The sequence below is a fragment of the Ovis aries genome, chromosome 18 (genome assembly GCF_016772045.2).
Source record: "Ovis aries strain OAR_USU_Benz2616 breed Rambouillet chromosome 18, ARS-UI_Ramb_v3.0, whole genome shotgun sequence".
In the NCBI taxonomy this organism is placed as follows: Eukaryota; Metazoa; Chordata; class Mammalia; order Artiodactyla; family Bovidae; genus Ovis; species Ovis aries.
This window is the reverse complement of record NC_056071.1, coordinates 47,185,529-47,204,641: the sequence shown is the minus strand read 5'-3', so window position 1 is coordinate 47,204,641 and position 19,113 is coordinate 47,185,529.

Below are 19,113 nucleotides of genomic sequence, written 5' to 3'. Positions count from 1 at the left end.
GCAGGCAGATTCTTTACCAGTAGTGCCACCTGGGAAGCAGATTAAGATCCAGTAAATGTGAGGTGATACCTGAAATTCTGCATTTCCAACAAGCTCCCAGGTAATGGTAATACTGCTGATCTTCAAACACTTACTTTGAAACGGAAAATCAAGACACAATCTGACTAAAAAAATAAATATTATTTTTTGACCAATGTTAAAGTTTTACAGAGATAAATGTGGGTGTTTAAATATTTGTGCCCTCAAAAGTATCCAAGCATCCGTTTATAAGGTGCAAAACTCTGAAGACTGTTAAGCAACTGAATAGATTCAGAACCAACGTTCAAGAAAAGTCTTGCCCTACCTCCAGAGACTATGTGCAGTCAAATTTGGGTGGCCCTCAACTAAGCCTGGAATACAGAGTAGACTCCTATCAGCACCCTCACCATCTATGCTACTGGCATCTAGAACATATTGATCTTCTTTCAGTCAACAGCAGAGAGTGTCATCCTGTCAGACACTAACTATCCATCTCAATGGGGAATTATCTGTCTTGTGGTTCCTATCCAAAGCCTAATGAATACTACTAATAGTCAACAGGGAAAACCTAATTAAATGTATTTCCAATTATTCCAGTAATGCAACCCTCTGTCAATGAAAATTCTTCACTTAATTCTAATATATATGATAGTATTTATTTAAATTTAGTTTAGTTCAAATTTATAGAAAATGAAGTTGTTTGGTTGAACCCCAGAGATTTTTTTATTTTTTTAATATAAATTTATTTATTTTAATTGGAGGTTAATTACTTTACAATATTGTATTGTTGATGTATTTGCCATACATCAACATGAATCCACCACAGGTACACAAGTGTTCCCCATCCTGAACCCCCTTCCCTCCTCCCTCCCCATACCATCCCTCTGGGTCATCCCAGTGCACCAGCTGCAAGCATCCAGTATCATGCATCAAACCTGGACTTGGATTGGTGGTTATGGTCATCAACTGTAGCTTCACCAGCTTCATCATCCAATTTGTTTTTGTATACTGAGACAATCTAAGTCAGATAAGAAATTAATTTCAATTGGTAAAAGTTTTATAATAGCTCATTCTGCACCCTCAGAATTCTCTTCACTAAAATAGAGATCTCTGAAGAATATTTTATAACAACTTGCTTTTAACAGTGGTTAAAATGTATTTTTAAATATTTCACACAAATTCAAATCAAACAGTTATAGATTCCCTGCTCTGTCCTGCATTTAAAGACCCAGCTGGAAACATTGATCTAAGATATATTTACCTCCTGCTGCCGGTTACTTTAGTTTGTGTTATCCTGCTTTAAGCCAGTTCATCAGAAACCTATACACAGGAACATATTATTAATCAAAAGATGATACAGTGAATGCTATATGTAAAATTTATTTTTATAAAGCTTATATTCAAGATACAATTCTTATACAGACATTTGAACAACTACAAAAAGATCCTTGCAATAAATTCTCTGAGTTAAAGATCACAAAAAGTCTATCTCTCCTTACACATTGGTATATTTCTTTCAATGCTTAGAAAAACATATCTTCCCACATGTAGTTCCTTTAGCTTTTTAAACTCTTGAATGTCTTAAATATATATATATATATATATAAAACATATATATATATGTCTTAAACATATGTATGTTTAAGAAACAGGAGTTTGCATTTTGTTAGGAAATAGGTTAAACTGAGGTTTCACAAAAAGTCCAAAACAATTGATTCAAACAAAATAGAATGACTTGCTTTGACCAACAGAATATGGTAGAAGTGATGCTGTGAGATCTAGAAACCAAGTATTCAATATATACTACTTGAACAGAAAGGCCACTAGGAAGATAAAATAGTCACTTGACCAAGAGTCAATACTGAGATCTCAAATATGTGCCAGAGGCCTTCTTGGACCTTGCAGGCTAGACCAGTCATCAACTGAACCAACATGCATGAGGAACCCTAGCCAACACCATGTGAGACAGAACTAACCAGATGATCCAGAAATAAAAAAGTCATTGTTGTTCTAAGTTAAGTAGTGTAAGTGAAATATTAGCAAGTTCACCAGTAAGAAAGTAATATTAGATAAATATACCATCCACTTTGATAGTGACATAAGTTCCAGAAAAGGAAAATCATATGAGATTCCTAAAGAAATGGAAAACAACCTTGATGCTTTGACTTTCTTGAGGATTAGGTGGAGGCGGAGTACATCTCTCTCCAGGGATACTTCAGGAATACACCTTCAGACACAGAAGTGCATGCAGAACACCAGCTGAAAGCGGACAGGAGTACCTGAACAGTGGAGAATATATAGGCCCAAAACTCGGTAGAACAAAGGAACTAGGGAAAAAAAAAACAGGAGTGTTAGTAGGACAGGACCTGCCCTCTGGCCGGTGGGAGAACTGAAGCAGGGGGTCCAATCCCCACATGGGAGCAATTGTCTGAGTCAGAGGAGAAATATTTAAGGCTGAGAGTGAAACAGCTGATCTGCAGCAGTCTAAACGGAATGAGAATCTGACTATCCTTGCCACAGCCATACATACCCTGGACAGGGATACAGGTCACCTGGAAGGCACAGTGGCTGGGAGCTGGAGTTTAGGGATTGCAGAGCAATCCCAGGGCGAGGGCTGCTGTTGATGGTGGAGGGATGGATCAAGAGGATGTGAGGGAGGAGATTGTGGTGGGAAATGCCTGTGGAGGAGAAAGCTGGGCAGCCATGGAAGCAAGACAATACTGCTGAGTCACCTGTAGTGGGTGGAACCATCTCCATAGCCTCTCTCTCCCTACACGCCAGCATCAGCAGCTGAACAATAGAGAGGCTGGCCCATCAAATGCCTGCCACAGTGAACTACAGAGTAGGACCCCACCCAGGGTGCCCCTTTAAGTGCCTGAGGTGCGGATCTACAGAGTAGAACCCAAGCCAAGGGGGACCCCCTCTCTGTGCCTGACACGCTGAACAACAGAGAAGGACCTCAAGCAAGGGAGCCCTGTAACTGTCTGAATGGGCAGAGCTATGAAGAAAAACTGTCCAAAGAGGCCTTCTGATCGCCAGCTACAGGAGGCTCAAAAAAATACTCTGATAGGGCCATAACTACAGCAGCAGAGACAGTCTGGCATTTGGCACCCCCAGGGTGCCTGCAAGCCAAGCAGCTGCGCCACCTTCATGCTCAACTTTCACTGGGGCAGAGCTGCCACAGGCAAAAAATGTCTTGCGTCTAGGCACATAGAGTCACCTCAGTAGTGTCTGACTCTTTGCAGCCCTGTAGACTGTGGCCTACCAGGCTTCTCTGTCAGGGATGAGGGAGTGGGGGTGGGGGTGTTCTCCAGGCAAGAATACTGGAGCGTATTGGCCAATACTGGCTGCCATACCCTTCTAGAGTGCTAAACTTCCTGCTGCCCTAGCCAGCAACTCCCGAGAACCTTGGTGCTGCCAGAACCGCTGCAACTCTAACAGCTGCACCTGGCCCTCACAGAGGCAAACCCAAGCCCTCCAGGGCAGCCTCAGGAGCAAACCCCAGTGGATGACCCACACGCAAAGGTGAAAATAAAATCACAGTTGAAACCCAGGGGCAGTATGGCTAATAAAGAAGACCCAAAACCTTCCCACCAGCTGTACAAGCTGCAGATTAAATCCACATGATCAACTAGGCAGACTCTGTGTCTATGGAATATATGAAAGGTCATTGAGAGCTCCCACAAGAGAAAATGCACTTGTTCTGATAGCTGTGGACACTGGAGGCAAGAACACACAGGAGTAGGACCAGATTAGAATCTGAGCAGGTCCAGAGATCAGCACAGTGTTGGAGGGCATCCTAGGGAGGTGAGGTGGACTGTGACTCCCAGCGAGGCAAAGGACTCTGACAGCAGTGACTCAAGAAAAAACATTTATTATTTGTATGTTTTGACTTGTTCTGTAGATTATTTCTGATTTTTTCTTTTTTCCCTCCCCGCCCAATTTTGTAATTGTCCATTTTATTGGCACTATGAAATCTAATTAAGCTTTTTAGCTTTTTCTTTCTTCCTCAGTCATATTTTTTATTGTTGTTATAAACCTCTGCCTCTAATTGGACTTTTGCAGTTCTGTGGAGGTTTCTTTTTTTCTCTTTTTTCTTTTTTTAATTTTAATTTTTTTTAAACCTATTACTATTTTTTCTACATTTATTCCTTTGTTTGCTTTTCCTATTGCTCTTTTCCCCTTGCAGTTAATCTTTATATAAATCTTCTTTATCTACTACTATCTAACTTTGCAGATCTATTCTTTCTTTTCTTTCTTTCCTTTCCTCTTAATATATGTTAGTTTTATTTTCATTGCTTTATTGCCAAATTGACACATTGCTTTAGTTTTCTTTTCCAGTTTGTGCTTTAGTTTTGTTCTGGTGGATATAATTTGTGGTTTCTTTTGTTCTCTGGGTCAATCTATTGTACTTTATTTTTTCACAGTTTTGATTTTGCTTATGGGTGTATATGTATATATGTACATTCTGTCACACTTTTTATTGCTATTATAAACTTCTGCCTCTACATTGGGCTTTTGCAGTTCTGTGGAGTTTTTTTCTTTTTCCTTTTTTCTTTCTTTTCTTTCTTCTTCCACTTTTTTTTTCTTCTTTTCCCATTTTATAATTTTAATTTTTTTAACCTATTACATTTTTTCTACATTTATTCCCTTGTTTACCTTTCCTACTGTTCTTTTACCCTTGCAGTTAATCTTTAATGGATATAAATCTTCTTCATCTACCTCTATTTAACTTTGCATATCTATTCTTTCTTTATTTTCTTTCTTCCCTTTCTTCCCTTTCTTCTTAACATATTTGTTAGTTTTGTTTGCATTGCTCTATTCCCCACTTGGCACCCTGCCTTACTTTTGTTTTCCAGTTTGTGCTTTGGTTAGTTTTGTTCTTAACTGGTAAATATAATTTTTGATTTCCTTTGTTTGCTGGGTCAATGTACTGTAGTTTATTTTATTTGAAACGTTTTGACTTTGCTCATGGGTGTACATGTATATGTGTATATTCCATTATTTTCATTATTTGCCTTATTTTGTAACTGCCATTTGTTTGGGGTTCATCTTTGCATGCTTATTTTGAATATTTGTTTTAATCTCACTTAATGCCATAACAAACCACTTGTGGAATCCTCATTCCTGACCAGAGATCAAGCTCTGAGCTTTTGGAGTAGGAGCAGTCTTGGAGCCTCTGGTAGTCCCTAGACTACCAGAGAACTAACCCTAGGGAATATCAAATAGTGAGAACCCACACAAAGGAAACCACTTCAATACAAGACCCAGCATCACCCAACCACCAGTAGCACCCTGTGCGGGATGCCTCATATAAACAACAAACAAAACAAAAATATAAACCCAGTCATAGGCAGACAGGATTACCACCTCACTCATCCTTGCCCATCAGAGGGAAAACAAACAAAAAACAAACAAACAAAACTCAGCACAAATCTCACCCTATGTGAAGCTTATACAAACTACTGGACCAACCTTGAGTGAACTGAGTGAAAGTCGCTCAGTTGTGTCATTCAAAGTCGGGAGGGGGGCCAGTGAGGAGATATCCCTCATTCAAGGTAAGGAGCAGCGGCTGCGCTTTGCTGGAGCAGGCATGAAGAGATACCCAACGTCTAAGGTAAAAGAAACCCAAGTAAAACGGTATGTGTTACAAGAGGGCAGACACACTGAAACCATAATCACAGAAAACTAGTCTATCTAATCACACTAGGACCACAGCCTTGGCTAACTCAATGAAACTAAGCCATGCCTTGTGGGGCAACTCAAGATGGGCGGGCATGGTGGAGAAGTCTGACACAATGGGGTCCACTGGAGAAGGGAATGGAAAACCACTTCAGTATTCTTGCCTTGAGAACCCCAGGAACAGTATGAAAAAGCAAAATGATAGGATACTGAAAGAGGAACTCCCCAGGTCAGTAGGTGCCCAATATGCTACTGGAGATGAGTGGAGAAATAACTCCAGAAAGAATGAAGGGATGGAGCCAAAGCAAAAACAATACCCAGTTGTGGATGGGACTGTGATAGAAGCAAGGTCTGATGCTGTAAGAGCAATATTGCATAGGAACCTAGAATGTCAGGTCCATGAATCAAGGCAAATTGAAAGTGGTCAAACAGGAGATGGCAAGAGTGAACGTCGACAATCTAGGAATCAGCGAAGTAAGATGGACTGGAATGGGTGAATTTAACTCAGATGACCATTATATCTACTATTGCAGGCAGGAATCCCTTAGAAGAAATGGAGTAGCCATCATGGTCAACAAGAGTCTGAAATGCAGTACTTGGATGCAATCTCAAAAATGACAGAATGATCTCTGTTTGTTTCCAAGGTAAACCATTCAATATCATGGTAATCCAAGCCTATGCCCCAACCAGTAATGCTGAAGAAGCTGAAGTTGAATGGTTCTATGAAGACCTACAAGACCTTTTAGAACTAACACCCAAAACAGATGTCCTTTTCATTATAGTGGACTGGAATGCAAAAGTAGGAAGTCAAGAAACACCTGGAGTAACAGGCAAATTTGGCCTTGGAATATGGAATGAAGCAGGGCAAAGACTAATAGAGTTTTGCCAAGAAAATGCACTGATCATAGCAAACACCCTCTTCCAACAACACAAGAGAAGACTCTACACATGGACATCACCAGATGGTCAACACTGAAATCAGATTGATTATATTCTTTGCAGCCAAAGATGGAGAAGCTCTATATAGTCAATAAAACAAGACCAGGAGCTGACTGTAGCTCAGATCATGAACTCCTTATTGCCAAATTCATACTGAAATTGAAGAAAGTAGGGAAAACCACTAGACCATTCAGGTATGACCTAAATCAAATCCCTTATGATTATACAGTGGAAGTGAGAAATAGATTTAAGGGACTAGATCTGATAGATAGAGTGGAGTGCCTGATGAACTATGGATGGAGGTTTGTGACATTGTACAGGAGACAGGGATCAAGGCCATCCTCATGGAAAAGAAATGCAAAAAAGCAAAATGGCTGTCTGAGGAGGCTTTACAAATAGCTGCGGAAAGAAGAGAAGTGAAAAGCAAAGGAGAAAAGGAAAGATACAAGCATCTGAATGGAGAGTTCCAAAGAATAGCAAGGAGAGATAAGAAAGCCTTCCAGAGCAACCAATGCAAAGAAATAGAGGAAAGCAACAGAATGGGAAAGACTAGAGACCTCTTCAAGAAAATTAGAGATACCAAGGGAACATTTCATGCAAAGATGGGCTCGATAAAGGACAGAGATGGTATGGACTTAACAGAAGCAGAAGATACTAAGAAGAGGTGGCAAGAATACACAGGAGAACTGTACAAAAAGATCTTCATGACCAAGATAATCACGATGGTATGATCACTCATCTAGAGCCAGACATCCTGGAATGTGAAGTCAAGTGGGCCTTGGAAAGTATCACTATGAACAAAGCTAGTGGAGGTGATGGAATTCCAGCTGAGCTATTTCAAATCCTGAAAGATGATACTGTGAAAGTGCTGCACTCAATAGGCCAGCAAATTTGGAAAACTCAGCAGTGGCCACAGGACTGGAAAAGGTCAGTTTTCATTCCAATCCCAAAGAAAGGCAATGCCAAAGAATGCTCAAACTACCGTACAATTGCACTCACCTCACACGCTAGTAAAGTAATGCTCAAAATTCTCCAAGCCAGGCTTCAGCAGTACATGAACTGTGATCTTCCAGATGTTCAAGCTGGTTTTAGAAAAGGCAGAGGAACCAGAGATCAAATTATCAACATCTGCTGGATCATGGAAAAAGCAAGAGAATTCCAGAAAAACATCTATTTCTGCTTCATTGACTATGCCAAAGCCTTTGACTGCGTGGATCACAATAAACTGTGGAAAATTTTGAAAGAGATGGGAATAGCAGAGCACCTGATCTGCCTCTTGAGAAACGTATATGCAAGTCAGGAAGCAACAGTTAGAACTCAACATGGAACAACAGACTGCTTCCAAATAGGAAAAGGAGTACGTCAAGGCTGTATATTGTCACCTGCTTATTTAACTTATCTGCAGAGTACATCATGAGAAACGCTGGGCTGGAAGAAGCACAAGCTGGAATCAAGATTGCCAGGAGAAATATCAATAACCTCAGATATAGAGATGACACCACTCTTATGGCAGAAAATGAAGAGGAACTAAAAAGTCTCTTGATGAAAGTGAAACAGGAGAGTGAAAAAGTTGGCTTAAAGCTCAACATTCAGAAAACGAAGATCATGGCATCTTGTCCCATCACTTCATGGCAAATAGATGGGGAAACAGTGGAATCAGTGTCAGACTTTATTTTGGGAGGCTCCAAAATCACTGCAGATGGTGACTGCAGCCATGAAATTAAAAGATGCTTACTCCTTGGAAGAAAAGTTATGACCAACCTAGATAGCATATTGAAAAGCAGAGACATTACTTTGTCAACAAAGGTCCGTCTAGTCAAGGCTATGGTTTTTCCTGTGGTCATGTATGGATGTGAGAGTTGGACTGTGAAGAAAGCTGAGCACCAAAGAACTGATGCCTTTAAACTGTGGTGTTGGAGAAGACTCTTAAGAATCCCTTGGACTGCAAGGAGATCCAACCAGTCCATTCTGAAGGAGATCAACCCTGGGATTTCTTTGGAAGGACTGATGCTAAAGCTGAAACTCCAGTACTCTGGCCACCTCATGCAAAGCGTTGACTCACTGGAAAAGACTTTGATGCTGGGAGGGATTGGGGGCAGGAGGAGAAGGGGATGACAGAGGACGAGATGGCTGGATGGCATCACTGACTAGATGGATGTGAGTCTGAGTGAACTCCAGGTGTTGGTGATGGACAGGGAAGCCTAGCGTGCTGCAATTCATGGGGTTGCAAAGAGTAGGACACGACTGAGCAACTGAATTGAACTGAACTGAGACTATACAGTCCATGGAATTCTCCAGCCCAAATACTGGCGTGGGTAGCCTTTCCCTTCTCCAGGGGATCTTCTCAACCCAGGGATTGAAACCAGGTCTCCTGCATTGCAGGCAGATTCTTTTCCAGCTGACCAACCGTAGGAGGGCAGAAACCAAAATGAAAAAAGAACTCAACGTTGAAGCCTGGGAAAAGGAGACCTCAGCCTGGGAAAAGTAAGTTAAAGAAAATAATGAAAAAGCAGAGAAATACTACACAATTGAAGGAACAAACTAGAAATACAGAAGTCCAAATAAAGGAAGAAGAAATAGGCAAACTGCCTGAAAAAGTATTTAGAATAGTGATAGTAAAGATGATCAAAAACCTTGAAAACAAAATGGAGAAAATGCAAGAATCAATTAAAGACCTAGAAGAATTGAAGAATAAGCATATAGAAACAAACAACTCAATTACTAAAATTAAAAATACTCTAGAAGAAATCAATAGCAGAATATCTGAAGCAGAAGAATGAATCTGTGAGCTGGGAGATAAAATGATGGAGATAACTTCTGAAGAGCAGAATAAAGTACAAAGAATGAAAAGAACTGAGGATAGTCTCGGAGACCTCTGAGACATTATCAAATACACCAACATTCCAATGATAGGGGTTCCAGATGAAGAAGAGAAAAAGAAAGGTATGAGAAAATTTTTGAAGAGATTATAGTTGAAAATTTCCCCAACATGGAAAAGGAACTAGCCAATCAAGTCCAAGAGGCACAAAGAGTCCCATACAGGATAAATCCAAGGTGAAACACACCAAGACACATACTAAACTAACTAACAAAGACTAAACACAAAGAAAGAATATTAAAAGCAGCAAGGGAGAAGCAACAAGTAACATATGATGGAACCCCCATATGTTTAACAGCTGATCTTTCAGCAGAAACTCTGCAAGCCAAAAGGGAATGGCAGAATATACTTAAAGTACTGAAAAAGAAAAATCTACTACCAGGGTTACTGTACCTGGCAAGGATCTCATTCAAAATTTGTGGAAAAATAAAAAGCTTTTTTTTGGAACAACAGAGTGGTTCCAAATAGGAAAAGGAGTACGTCAAGGCTATATATTGTCATCCTGCTTATTTAACTTATGCGCAGAGTACATCATGAGAAATGCTGGGCTGGAAGAAGCACAAGCTGGAATCAAGAATGCTGGGAGAAATATCAATAACCTTAGATATGTAGATAACACCACCCTTATGGCAGAAAGTGAAGAAGAACTAAAAAGCCTCTTGATGAAAGTGGAACAGGAGAGTGAAAAAATTGGCTTAAAGCTCAACATTCAGAAAACGAAGATCATGGCATCTGGTCCCATCACTTCATGGCAAATAGATGGGGAAACAGTGGAATCAGTGTCAGACTTTATTTTGGGAGGCTCCAAAATCACTGCAGATGGTGACTGCAGCCATGAAATTAAAAGATGCTTACTCCTTGGAAGAAAAGTTATGACCAACCTAGACAGCATATTGAAAAGCAGAGACATCACTTTGCCAACAAAGGTCCATCTAGTCAAGGCTATGGTTTTTTTAGTGGTCATGTATGGATGTGAGAGTTGAACTGTGAAGAAAGCTGAGCACTGAAGACTTGATGCTTTCGAACTGTGGTATTGGAGAAGACTCTTGAGAGTTCCTTGGGCTGCAAGGAGATTCAACCAGTCTTTTCTAAAGGAGATTAGTCCTGGGGGTTCATTGTAAGGACTGATGCTAAAGCTGAAACTCCAATACTTTGGCCACGTCATGGGAAGAACTGACTCATTGGAAAAGACCCTGATGCTGGGAGGGATTGGGGGCAGGAGGAGAAGGAGACAACAGAGGATGCGATGTTTGGATGGCATCACCAACTCGATGCACATGAGTTTGAGTAAACTCCAGTCGTTGGTGATGGACAGAGAGGCCTGGCATGCTGCAATTCATGGGGTCGCAAAGAGTAGGACACAACTGAGCGACTGAACTGAACTAAACTGATCCTTCTAAAACTCTTCCCAAAAAGTTGCAGAGGAAGGAACATTTCCAAACTCATTCTACGAGGTCACCATCACCCTTATACCAAAACCAAACAAAGACAAAACACACATAAAAAAAGAAAACTGTAGGCCAATATCACTGATGAACATAGATGCAAAAATCCTCAACAAAATTTTAGCAAACAGAATTCAGCAACACATCAAAAAGCTCATACACCATGATCAAGTTGGGTTTATTTCAGGAATGCACGGATTCTTCAATATATGCAAATCAATCAATGTGATATACCATATTAACAAATTGAAAGATAAAAACCATATGATAATCTCAATAGATGCAGAAAAAATACTTGACAAAATTCAGCACCCATTTATAATTAAAACTCTTTAAAAAAAAAAAAAACAGGCATTGAAGGAAGCTACTTCAACATAGTAAAGACCATATATGATAAGCCTACAGCAAACATTCTCAGTGGTGAAAAAGTGAAAGCATTCCCCCTAAGATCAGGAATAAGACAAGGGTGTCCACTTTCACCACTATTATTCAACATAGTTTTGGAAGTCCTAGCTACAGCAATCAGAGAAGAAAAATAAATAAAAGGAATCCAAATCAGAAAAGAGAAGCAAAGCTCTCACTGTTTGCAGATGACATGATACTGTACAGAGAAAACCCTAAAGACAGTATCAGAAATTTTCTAGAGCTAATCAGTGAATTTAGCAAAGTTGCAGGACATGAAATCAATACACAGAAATCACTTGCATGTCTATATACTAAGAATGAAAAATCAGAAAGAGAAATTAAGGAATCAATCCCATTCACCATTGCAACAAAAAGAATTAAATATCTAGGAATAAATTTACCTAAGGAGACAAAAGAACTTTACACAGAAAATTATAGACACTAATGAAAGAAATCAAAGACAACATAAACAGATGGAGAGATATTCCATGTTCCTGGGTAGGAAGAATCAATATTGTAAAGATGACTATACTACAAAATGCAATCTACAGATTCAATGAGATCCCTATCAAATTACCAATGGCATTTTTCACAGAAGTAGAAAAAAATTTTCACAATTCATATGGAAACACAAAAGACCCCAAATAACCAAAGCAGGAATCAACCTTCCTGACTTCAGATTATACTACAAAGCTATAGTCATCAAGACAGTATGGTACTGGCACAAAAACAGAAATATAGACCAATGGAACAAGATAGAAAGCACAGAAATAACCCATGCACCTATGGGTACCTTATTTTTGACAAAAAAAAGTGAGAATATACAATGGGGCAAAGACAGCCTCTTCAATAAGTGGTGCTGGGAAAATTGGATTGCTATCTGTGAAAGAATGAAGTTAGAACACTTCCTAACACCATACACAAAGATAAACTCAAAATGGATTAAAGACCTATTTGTAAGACCAGAAACTATAAAATTCTTAGAGGAAAACATAGGCAGAACACTCGATGACAGAAATCAAAGCAAGATCCTCTCTGACCCACTTGCTAGAGTAACAGAAATAAAAAGAAAAGTTAACAAATGGGACCTGATTAAACTTAAAAGCTTTTGCAGAGCAAAGGAAATTATTAGCAAGGTGAAAAGACAACCCTCAGAGTGGGAGAAAGTAATAGCAAATGAAATAACTGACAAAGGATTAATTTCCAAAATATACATCAGCTCATACAACTCGATGCCAGAAAAAACAAACAACTCAATCAAAAAGTGGGGAAAAGACCTAAGTAGACATTTCTCCAAAGGAGACATATAGATGGCTAACAAACACATGAAAAGATGCTCAACATTGCTCATTATTAGCAAAACACAAATAAAAACTACAGTGAGATATCACCTTATACCAATCAGAATGGCCATCATCAAAAAGTCTACAAACAATAAATGCTAGAGAGGGTGTGGAGAAAAGGGAACACTCTTGCTCTGTTGGTGTGAATGTAAATTGATACAGCCACTATGGAAGACAGTATGGAGATTCCTTAAAAAAAACTAAGAATAAAATCACCATATGACCCAGCAATTCCACTCCTAGGCATATACCCTGCGGAAACCAAAATTGAAAAAGATACACGTATCCCATTGCTCATTGCAGCACTATTTACAATAGCTAGAACATGGAAGCAACCTAGATGTCCATCAACAGATGAATGGATCAAGCAGTTGTGGTACATATATACAATGGAATATACTCAGCCATGAATTGGAACACATTTGAGTCAGTTCTGATGAGGCGGATGAAGCTAGAGCCTATTATACAGAGTGAAGTAAGTCAGAAAGAGAAAGATAAATATCATATTCTAACACACATATACAGAATCTAGAAAAATGGTCCTGAAGAATTTATTTACAGGACAGCAATGGAGAAACAGACACAGAGAATAGACGTATGGACATGGGGAGAGGGGAGGAGAGGGTGAGATGTATGGAAATAGTAACATGGAAACTTACATTACCATCTGTAGAATAGATAGCCAATGGGAATTTGCTGTATGGCTCAGAAAACTCCGAACAGAGGCTCTGTATCAACCTAGAGGAGTGGGATGGAGAGGGATATGGGAGGGAGTTTCAAAAGGGGGGGGGATATATGTATACCTATGGCTGATTCATGTTGAGGTTTGACAGAAGACAACAAAATTCTGTTAAGCCATTATCCTTCAATAAAAATTAATTAAAAAGAAAAAAAAAGAGAGGAAAAGATGCAGAAAAAATTTTTCCCAATAATATATTTGGCTGAGTTAATCAGACAACTCAAAAATACTTTAAGAAAATTAACTATGAACAATGCACTTCTATTGAAATAAAAAGGTTTTGTACTAAACTTTAATCTGAATTGAATTAAAAATACAATCAAATATGAAATCCAGGAATACAAGAGAATAAAATAGATTAGAAAAGTTGTGATTTTATGAAAGTCCCTTTAAGAGATTGCTACAAACCATATAATGATAAAAGAAACATCCAACACGGTTTTCAGGAAGAAGATTATGTGAAACAGCTAGTATTAAACTTTAAGGCTCTAAAATACCAAGCTATTTTGACTTATATGGGGCAAGCTAAAAGCATGAATGTGCCTAAAGAAAGTAAAAAATTAGAACTCAGAAGTCTTTTTCCCCAAAATGAAAAAAAATAAAGTGAACCATTATGAGGTTTCCCAACAGAATTTTATGTGAAAGTTAATGTCACTTCAAAATCATTTCTCTGCATGACTGAAAAGGTTGCTCTTCATGTTAATATTCTTCAAAGCATTGTTTTAAATGTTATTTGGCTGTGCTAAAAAAGACAATCAGTATTAAGCCACAGTAAAGTGTTATATTCCAGTTGGACAGATCTGTTACTTACAAAGTGTCAGAGAGAAAGAGAAAAAAAGGGCTATTGAAAGCTAATGAAAAACACAGTGCTTAATAGTAATGGGATTTTTCAAAATGTTATTGGTAAGCCCACAACCTGAAAGGTCCCTATAGAGACTTTTATTTAGTTCCTAAATTACTTTTAAACTCCAGGCTTAAGAAGAAATAGAATCAAACCCCAAACTTTCAAACCTTTCATAAAATATCAGTGAATATCTTCATACAGCATCCCTTAAGGATTCCACATTCCATAAATTGCATTTTCAAAAAGTCAGGTAAACAATAAGCACATTCTTTAAAAATAGCTTGAAAGAAAGCAAGTGCGTGCTAGTGTTTCCTAATATGGAGTTCATTGTTAATTTACTGTACCAGGCACCAACTAACATACCCCCAGAAAATAATCCCAAGAGGTTATTACATGCCTCAGTATCAACCTATTATTATTATCAGATCTGCTTTCTAGCAATCTAACTCCAAATCAAAAGAAAAAAAAAGGCCAAAAAAAAAAAAACCTATCTAACATAATGTCTGTGTCTTCAGCAGTTTTGCCAGCAAACAGTTAGATATATTGGAGCTACTTTTAATATAAAATTTATTTTTAAATATTATTATTAAATGCCAAGTCCAAGTATTGTATTGCTGTTAAATAAGTAATTAATTTAATTTGACTATTAAATTAAACATGCTACATTTGTATTAATAAAATCAATTAATTATGTAAATTTAGCATTTTATTAACTGATAAAAAGAATGAGTTGGAGCTTTAATATTTAAGTAATAATTTCGCTGTGACCAGATTGCTTCCTCAAAAGCTGTAAAATACTTCAATGGCATTGATTTGAGAAATTAATTTATAAATATTTTTGTGAGTAAAACTAAGAGAACATAGGTCATAATTTTTACATGAAAGATATTCAAGTATATGAAACATTTTCTCAGAAATTTTTAACAGACTGAAGTAGCATGGATTTTCAAAATATCTGATCTTCCTCGCTATTGATGCCAACACATCCATTTTTTTCTATTCAATATTAGATGCCAAAAATATTAAAATCCATTTGCCCCAAGCATTCTCCTAAATAGAGAAGAAAAAATAGTTATTCCCAAATAAATTAAAGAATATTTATTTTAAGATACTAATGGATAAATTATTTCATTTTTATATTAGTAATATGAAAGGAATGCAAAATCCATAGATGGGTGTTAAAGATTATATATAGGCTAACATTCATTCCTTGGGCATTTTGGAATAAGAGAAAGAGCGCAGTGGGCTTCCCTTGTAGCTCAACAGGTAAAGAATCCACCTGCAATTCGGGAGAGCTAGGTTCAGTCCCTGGGTTGGAAAAATCCCCTGGAGAAGGGAAAGGCTACTCACTCCAGTATTCTGGCCTGGAGAATAATTCCATGGACTCTATAGTCCTTGGGATCACAAAGAGTCAGACACAATTGAGCGACTTTCACTTTAGAGTCAGTCACTAAGTCTGGGCTCAATTCTTGGCTCTGCTACCTAACAATCATGTGAACTGGGGCAAGGATAGTTAACCTCTCTACGCTTCAGTTTCCTTATCTTTAAAATGAAGTAACACTACTACCGGCTTCCCTGGTGGCTCATTGTTAAAGAATCTGCCTGGCAATGCAGGAGAAGCAGTTTCAATCCCTGGATCAGGAAGATCCCCTTGAGCAGGAAATGCCAACCCACTCCAGTATTCTTGCCTGGAGAATCCCATGGACAGAGGAACCTTGCAGGCTACAGTCCATGGGATCACAAATAGCTGGACATGACTTAGCAACTAAACAGCAATACTACTACAGGTTTCTGAGGGTTAGTTGAAACCATGAAAGTAAAGCATTTAGCAGAAAGCCTAATAACAAAGCCTTATACAGATTCAATAAAGAGTAGTTATTTAATTGCACAATTTCTTCTCAACTCAAGATTGCCATTTCCTTCCTCCCAGAGACATCAGCAACTAGCTGTGCTCTCAACCCCACCTCTACGAACTTCCACCTTTGCCCAAATCAAAAGTCCATGTACATACAAATATAAGCACATATTCACCTTCATCTTACACTCTATCCAACCAAAAGTCACACAAACATATCACACACACACATGCACATGGAGCTTAGAAGATAAGAGTTTGAAATTTGGAGAAACAGCTTTGAAAGGTGGACTGACACATTCAAAATATATAGTGGTTTTCAAAATACTCAAGTAACAACACCAAATATACAATATAACATTTATTAATATGTGAATCTAAATGTGAAATAAATTAGTTCATATGAAAACATTAAAACTGGCCAAAACATCCAAAATTTAGCTTTCTCACATGTAAGAAAAATTGTTGAACAGCTTTAAAAGAATTAAGAAGTTTTCATCAACCTCCATAAAACACACTGAGTATAACAACAAATAATGTAAGATTTCTGCTTCTAGCATTAAGTTGAACAAGATACTCCAAAAGACCTTCCCACTAAAAAACAGCTATGTCTCAGGAAAACAGACTCTAAATGCATTTGGGGGTTCCAATTAAGCAAAGAAATTCTGAGAGACACTCTCCTCGATTTAGAAAAAACAACAAAACTGAAACTAAAGCAGTGAGCCAAGAGCAACAAGCAAACATGTAAGGACAAATGCCAATATAGGCACTATGACATAAAAATACACTGTGGACTAGTGGCAAGAATGCTTACCTTGCAATTTCTACATTAAAAAGTATCCTAAAAGGTGGTTATCATGGCCTTAGGCCAGTAGTGACCCTGGCTATTGAAAGAATACACAAATTCTAGTTGGAGGAAACTATCCCTTATGTAAGCTTCATGGATTTCCAAAATTTGAGAATAACGCAGGCTCACAGTCAATACCACAGTGAAATACAAGGGGAAAATCTATCACAATTGAAAGCCAGAAGGAACTATTTCAAAAAAAGACTTACACCATCAGGGACTTCAAAACTTGGATTATCATGTAACAGATTATAAAATTACTATGCACAAAATGTTCAAGTTAGTAAAAAAAAAAAAGAGCAAATACAAAGCCTACTAAAAACGACCAGGTGGATTTAGAAGAGAGTCAAGTGGCAAGTAGAACATCTAAAAATGTAAAAAAATACAAAAATAAAAAGTTGAATTAATGAGTTAAATAGCAGATTAGACACAGTTGAAATAATAACTAGTGAATTGGAATATATTTCTGAAGAAACTAACCTGAAACAGGAGTTGTGAGGTTGTGAACACAGCATTTGTTGACATGACTTAGAAAGATAAGAATATAGATAATATAAAAGAGAAGAAAAGAGATGTGGGTGAGGAAAACTCAGAAGATTTCACATACACAAGGTTAAATTAATTTATCATAAAATTAAGATACTTTTGTGAGTAAAAGAAGACTCTATTAACAACTTACTCTGAAAAGATTTCTACCAAGACTACACAGAGAAAATTATGACTGTGCTCAAACTACATGTATTTCTTATGTGATTCCCAGAGAAAAAGAAAGAGGAGAGGAAATGTTTTAAGACATTGTGGTCACTAATTTTCAAAAACTAACTAAAACACATAAATGTATAGCTAACAAGAAACATAAAGAGATGTTCTTAAAAAACAACCTGAGACAAGCCACCTACAAAGGAACAAATAGAATGATAAAAGTCTTTCCAACAGTAACAATGCAAACCAGAAGATAGTGCAATAATTTTTACAAAGTGCTAAGAGAAAATAACAAAATGAAAAGGAAATTACTTTCTAGAAATGAGAAATCAAAAAAATACATTTTCAGATAAACTAAAACTAAGAGAATTTACCCCAAACAGACCTTTTTTAAAGGAACTGTTCAAAGGGTAGACATCAGGAAAAGCGACAATCCCTGAATGAGGGTCTGCAATATCAAAAGGGAAGAACAGATAAATTTGGAAATATTAGGTAATTTTTAACACATACTGTCTGTATAAAATAATTTTTAAAGGCACAAATTTAAATGCTATATAAAATAGCATATAGTTGTGGACAGAGTGATCAGAATTTTGTCAATTACAATAACAATTTTCACATTAAAAGGACCAAACTTCGGAATGTAAATTGGTACAGTCACTATAGAAAACAGTATGGAGGTTCCTCAAAAAATTAAGAATAGATGGGACTTCCTTGAGCCCTTCCACTGGTTCACAGCCCCATGCTTCCACCATAAGGGGCATGACTTCAATCCTTGGTCAAGGAACCAGGATTCCACATGCCATAAAATGTGACCAAAATATAGAACAAGCGAAAAACTAGGAATAAAGTTGCCATATAATCTAGCAATCTTGCTCCTGGGCATATACCCATACAAAACTACAATTCAAAAAGATATATGTGCCTCCATGCTCACAGCAGTGCTATTCACAATAGCCAAGACATGGAAACAAACTAAATGTCCAATGACAGATGAATGGATAATGAAGATGTGATATTTACATAGGCAATATTACTCAACCATAAAAAAAGAATGAAATAAATGCCATTTGTAGTAACATGGATGGACCTAGAGATTTCATACTAAGCGAAGTAAGAAAGAGAAAGGCTAATACTATACTGTATCACTTATATGTGGAATCTAAAATATGACACAAATGAACATATCTATGAATCAGAAACTGACATAGAGAACAGACTTGTGGCTGCCAAAGAGGAGTGGGGATGAGGGAGGGAAAGATTGGGAGCTTGTGATTAGCAGATGCAAGCAGGTGTATATATAGGATGGATAAACAACAATATTATACTGTAAAGCAGAGGAAATTATACTCTGTATATTATGATAAACCATAATGGAAAAAACTATGAAAAGAATAGATATATATGTGAAAGAAA